Raw genomic sequence first — 6,567 nt, forward strand, 5'->3', positions numbered from 1 at the left:
TATTGTGCATCTCATATACATTATCTACATATGTTTCACTTTCACGTCCCATCCCAACCTTAATAATAATATTCATTCTAGCTTTACGTCAAAGTCAAAGTCGTTTTAGATAATAAAAATCTTTCCACAAAACAAAAAAAAGCGTACCTTTCAACTTAGCATCATCCTCAACCGCAAAATGCGGAGAGTGCCTCGAGATTCATACTAAGAATTATGCTTTTTAAGGTAATCCAATGGTCATAACTAATCCCAATCCTCACGGAAAGGCAATTAGATCAGTCGTGGTGTGGTGGTGGCAGTCCACCATATATTCCTTCTCAATTTCTCATGACCTAAAAATCATGACTCGGACCTGATACATGAACCCGCATGTATTAAAGATTCATAATCTGATGGTCTCAAACATTTATTTCTTAGACTTTTTGGGAATAAGCATTTGATGGTTTGAAAGCATTTATTTCTTCAACTTTTTCTTGGAAAATAAGCATTTGAGGTTATTTATGAATTTTTTTTTAAAAATCTTATGGGATAGTGTTAACATGTGTCCTAATCCCACATGTTAAAGTGTAATAAATACACTTTGGAAATTGGATTTTGTATCAAAATTACCCTTAAAAAATTAATTTTTTTACAAAAATACCCTTAGATTCAAATTAATCTTTTGAGGGTATTTTTTTATAGGACATTCAGTTATCAAGATGTAGCCAATGCACCTAAACATGTGCCCATAGGGCACATGTAAACAAATCCCTTCTTTTGAATTTCTTGATGAATTTAATAGACCGGAACCAGACTAACCTCTTCTAAGGTACTGTAGCCATGTGAAATTTTGACGAAAAATAAAAAAGTGACTCATGTCATGTTTGGCACCAAATTAAAGTCTAACCATTGGCCAAAGACGTTCATGTCTGATAAGAAAGCCCTCTTTGTTTCATGGAAAATCTTTTTAGGTTGTGATTTGGATATAAGTTTAACTTTAAGCCGCGTAATTTCAGCCAAAATAAATGCTCTCTGTATTGTTCCAAGGAAGTTTGGGCTGTTGTATCATGCATGTTCTGTTTAAAGTTCAAAAAAGACTGATAGAGGACAAGTTCTCAGACTCTGATGTTTCCGCTTTGATTTTTCTTGAGGGTGCCACGTGGCATTTTAATTAGTGGAGTCATTGAATAGTAGAAAATATTTTACCGTATGCATCCTAGAAAGAATGCTGATTTTGTAACTCAGCCTGATGAGATTATTCAAAAACTCACCGACGTGGCAGGTGTAAGAACCATAGATTTTTTTCCCCTCAAATAAACAACTGCACATGTTTTATGGGATTGTGCAATTGTGTATCCCGAGGGAAAAAAATCTATGATTCTTGTAAGGTACACGTCAGTTGAGTTTTTGAGTCCACATCACCTTGGCTCTAGTCCTACCAATTGTCATTATCATTGTTAAGAAAGTATTTTCTATAACTGTAATGATTTTGTAACTCAAAAACTCAAAAACTAATGGATATAATATATCATTTTTCTTCTCAATTATTTTCCTATTAAGATTACTAATCTAATTTACTTCTAAGAAATAGGTGTTGGAGTACATGTCATACTATAAGTCTCAATGAATGATATAAAAGAATATAATGTTCAACTTTAGAAGAAAATGAATCTACACGGTCCCTTGAGGCTTGCATTAATACTAGGGTTGCAACTCAAGTGGGTTGGGTCGGCTTGGTGATTAATTGTGGGATATGATCTTATCTCTCACACTTAACAATCTGATTTTAATCAAACGAAATCTTGATGGATTCAAGTCACATACCTTTAATGAAGCTTGAATAATAAGATTAGCAAAAATGAGATCTAACAATAAGCCTGTGGTGCTCTATAAACCGATGCAAAAAACAGATTTGAATCAAATTTGATAAAGAATCCTGATCCCTTGCTCTTCTTCCTCAATCGACGATCGATCTCATTTTTTGAAGCTATAATCTGCCTTAAGCCAAAACAGTGGTGCTTTACCATTTTCTTCTGTATGACCAAAACAATGAGATTCTCTTATGATCATATACAATAGAGGACATCTACCACTTCCCTCTTTAAAGAGTTTTCCTTTCCAATTCCACCCCATCATCAAATTGGAAAGAACTCTAAGAAGGTAAGAACTCTAAGACATCTAGGAAACCACAAGAACCTATTCTATTGAAATTTCTTTGATTGTAAGAAAATATTTCCAACTTAGTCCCCAATGTCCTTAGCCAATAACAATTTAATTCCTTTAAAAACTACTATTTGATTGAACAACAAAAAGATATTTTAATTTAAAGAAAATCCAAAATAAATAAATAGTTTTGATTAAAATTCCAACATTAACCTGCGCCCAACCCACACTTGACAAAACAACAACACGTGCCCGTCCCCGTGCCTAACACAACCTTGGGCATAAAATACTCAACCCATGTCCAACCCAGTTGGCTCATACCTCATTCATACTAGATAATTTAGTAATAACAATGACTTATAAAATGATGAGTGGTATGTAAAAAAAATTTTTAATTTACAATTATTTGTCCTAAAGAAGATGATGACGATTAACAAAAGTTTGAAATGTGAATTGATAATGAGAAAAAAGAATATAATTTTAAATTAGAACCATATTAAGTTCGGGTTTGGACAAATCATAAGCCCTTCCCTGGTTGGGAAAGACATGACTTGATGATATGGTGAGGGTACGACATTCATCGCATGTATCCACCTCTTCCCCAATATGGTGTTGAGGACAAATTGACCTCAATTACTGCAAATCTGGTCATCACTACTTCGGGTCTTGCTGCCACGGGTAGAGTGACCTCCTTAGCAGGTAACACATGGCTTCCATTGAACCTACATAATGACCTCAACCTACTCTAAATCTCTGAGCATCCCCATCCGCTTGGTTGTTGATAAAAAGAGGATATTTACCGCACTCCCAACATCGATTTGGATTCTTTTCAAGTCCACTATCCCTACCACTAGTGTAACGACTAAAACATCGTTGTATGAAATTTTCACCCCTTCCAAGTCCATCTAAGTGAATATGGTTGCCTTATTTCCCCAGACTATCTTGGGTACCCGTGCCACGACTACCCTCTCCGAGATTTGATGGACTTTTCTCTCGTGATGTGACTTCCTAACTTTATTCCAATGTGAGATGTGAATGACCATATCAGACCCGAACTCCCTGACGATTGTGTTGACAACCCTTCGCTCTCTGTAATCTTGCGTTTGTGGCGATCTCCTTGGAGGTGGAGGTGGGGGATCTCGCCTCCTAGGCTCCTCTACTATTGCTGTTACATATCGTATGAGCTTTCTTGATCTACCATATCTTGGATTATGTGTTTCAATCTCCAACACTCATTGGTTGGATGATCTTCCACTCTATGGTATTCGTAGTACGACTTTCCTGGTCTCCCTTGGTAATTCGGTGGTGGTGGGATGAAACTCGGATCCCCTTTAATATTCTTCAAGATTTTGAAAGGTATCTCGGTTAACGGCATCAGGATTCTCTTCAAGTTCTATGAACTCCGATTTGTGACTTCTCTCGTTCTTTTTCTCTCAGTTGCCTTCTCTTCCTCTTTCTCCTTTTGTTGGATTTCTGCATTGGTCGGGGTAACTGCATGTATTATCGGTCATATTTCTCAGAGTTTCCTCTAAGGTAATATGTTTTTCAGTCATTACATGGAGATCTTCCAACCTTTCTGGCGGGTTGGTAGTCAATTCTTCTTGCAACCTGGTCCTCGGTGTAATCGCATTGACATAAGCCTGAATTACCATGCCATCCTCAGGATTTTTTACCACTAATAACTACGTGTGGGAAACGTGCTGTAAACAAATGAATACTTTATTTCTCCTCATGCCTTAAGTAAAATAGGACGTTGACTTTGACCTTTTTGAATCGGTTATGGATATATTGAGCCACGAATAACTTTTCTAGCTGTTGGAAGTTCTCAATCGAATCTTGAAGTAAGTCCTGGAACCAAGTGATAGCTCTTGATCTAGAGTGGACAAGAACATCTTGCAGAAGAGCTCATCATCTCCCTGATAAAGGATCATCAAATTCGTGTAATGCATGACATGTTCAACTGGATCCTTAGTTTTGTTGAAAGAATCAAACTTTGAAACGCAGAACTTTCTCAGTAATTCGACATTCTAGATTGTCTTTGTGAATGTCGATGTCTTCAGATCCTGACTATTGAACGAGCGAGTTGTCTCATTTGCCCTCCCCTATTCGTAATGTCATCTCTTCGCCTTAACAAGTCTTCCATTTCTTTGATAGTCAAATGATTTGGGTATGTTGTGCCCTTGGTTGACTCGATTCTGTTATGACTGAACCTCTGGATCATGATTTCCAGTTTGATGTGTGACATCATCGTTGTTTTCTGACTATTCTACTATTTCTTACCGCAACTGCTCATTCTCTCTCTTGAGGGCTCTGATCTCGTCAGATTGTCAATTGATATTTTGTTGGAACTCTGCCCTAATCTGCACCAGTAGAGTTTAAAAATCTTTCACATGGTTCAAATTTCCTAATGCCTCGTGGACTGCAAGTGTCTGGTTCTCTAGGCCTAATTGTAGAGGCCATGTGTATGTCGTGTTTGTTACTTTCTTTCCCATAGACGACGCCAAATTGTAGAGGTCAATTTTGTGATTTTCTCTAGGTTGCTCATTCTTCGTATGATGCCTGATATCCCCAGAAACCTCCTATGTTCCCTGTTACATAGAGTCTTCAATGCTTAAGTTAGATTTAGTGTAAATCCTTAGAAAAGTAGGGTTTTTTCGCAAAAAGATTTTATACTTTTTTTATGGAGATTCATTCTATTTATAGAAAGAGAGTTCTAACCATACCTCCATTTTTCAAGAGATTCAAATAGTACCAAATCTTTTTTTTCTAGGAGTTTCTTTGACTCTAATGCCCAAATCTCACAATTTCATGGATTAGTTTCTTTTCATTTGCGAACTTCTGAACTCTCGATCCCCATATTATCGTTGAAATTCTGACCCACTACTCAGGTATTGTCGAAAGAGAATGAACATTGAGCTATATTATTTAGGATGACACGTTGCATTCTTTTACATGTTAGAGAATTTACCCAACTTTTCATCACATTATTGTACATGAAGGTAGGTAGTATTACTAGTATAGATACGTGGTTTCACCATTACGATGGCCACATCTACTAAGGATTGGAGTCGCCACCATTCATGTTGTAAGTGGGTGTGAATGGTCACCCGATATACATTTTTCGAAAAAATGACATTTTGACATTTTAGTGACTCGTGATGGATAAGGACTAATCAAAACAACTTTGAGGTCGTGAGTTCAAGTCCAGCTTACCCATAAAAAAAGAGAGTAGAAATGTGCATTATAAAAGGTAATGAATATTATTGGAAGAGAAACAAAATGAGAAAATTTCCCCTCTAAACTAGAAAATACCTTAGTAAGTATAAGTAAATTGGTCTTGTGGTGCTTCTAACAATGATTTGGAATTGCCATTGTGAAAAACCAATATCTTGTCCATCCATATAGATAGTCATTTAATTAGATACCATCCAAATAGTTTCCATGAAGCTACACCTTCATCCATCCCTCTTACCTGATTAGGGTCTGGGACCTCAAGAGAACTTGCCTTAGGAGCTTGTATTGTAATAAGTATCTTATTCTGTCACCAAATTAGAAAAAAAAAATTAAAATGTAAATATAGATACAAGGGAGCATCACATCACAAAATATGATTTAAGGAAGAATTTTAGAAAGAACAAGTTCACACAAATTATGGAGTCCCAGAGCGAACTTAAACCTGAAAATATGGAAGGCTTGTGATATCTTCTTCAGTCAAAAAGAGAAACCTGAACAGTCCATACATAATTTGTCAAGTATAATGCAAAAAATGTAACTTATGTAGACACCCAATTTTTGCACTTGCCTGATTAATCAACTCGTCAACCCGATCACAATGATTCCCAATGATGGATGATTATTCCATTGCTTTATTTTGTTACCAAAATGTTTCAGAAATCCGGATGAGGTATCTCAAACTGATAAAACTGTAGAAACCACGCTACGCTAGGAACATATGACCCCAGAAACATAGAAATCATCATTTTACATACAAAAAGAAGTTTTATGATAAAAATCACTAAAAAATGATCAAATTACCAAAATACCCCTAATTTTAAAATAGTCCTAGAGCCTACGTTACGATTAGGAAAATTCATTCAAACACATAAAATAATAAATCGAAATCAAATAAATCATTTCGTCAATTTTCACAGAATTTGACAAAATTACGAAAATGCCCCTCATAAAGTTTATGACCATTTCACACAAAAAATTTCATAAATGACACAAACCAACATTCACATTGAATTCCTTACGAAAAATAGATTCTAAAACATCCTAGAACATTAAAAACTGACTTAAAACATGAAAAGTCCTTTCCGGGGGTAAAACGGTAATTTTACAATTTTCATAATTAAAAATTTTGAAATTAATAAATAAAATATTAAATAATTAAAGTGAAACATTAATGAAATTAATTTAAAATTT

This window comes from Akebia trifoliata, unplaced genomic scaffold (assembly GCF_017979445.1).
Source record: "Akebia trifoliata isolate Shusen 1 unplaced genomic scaffold, ASM1797944v1 Contig00047, whole genome shotgun sequence".
Lineage (NCBI taxonomy): Eukaryota > Viridiplantae > Streptophyta > Magnoliopsida > Ranunculales > Lardizabalaceae > Akebia > Akebia trifoliata.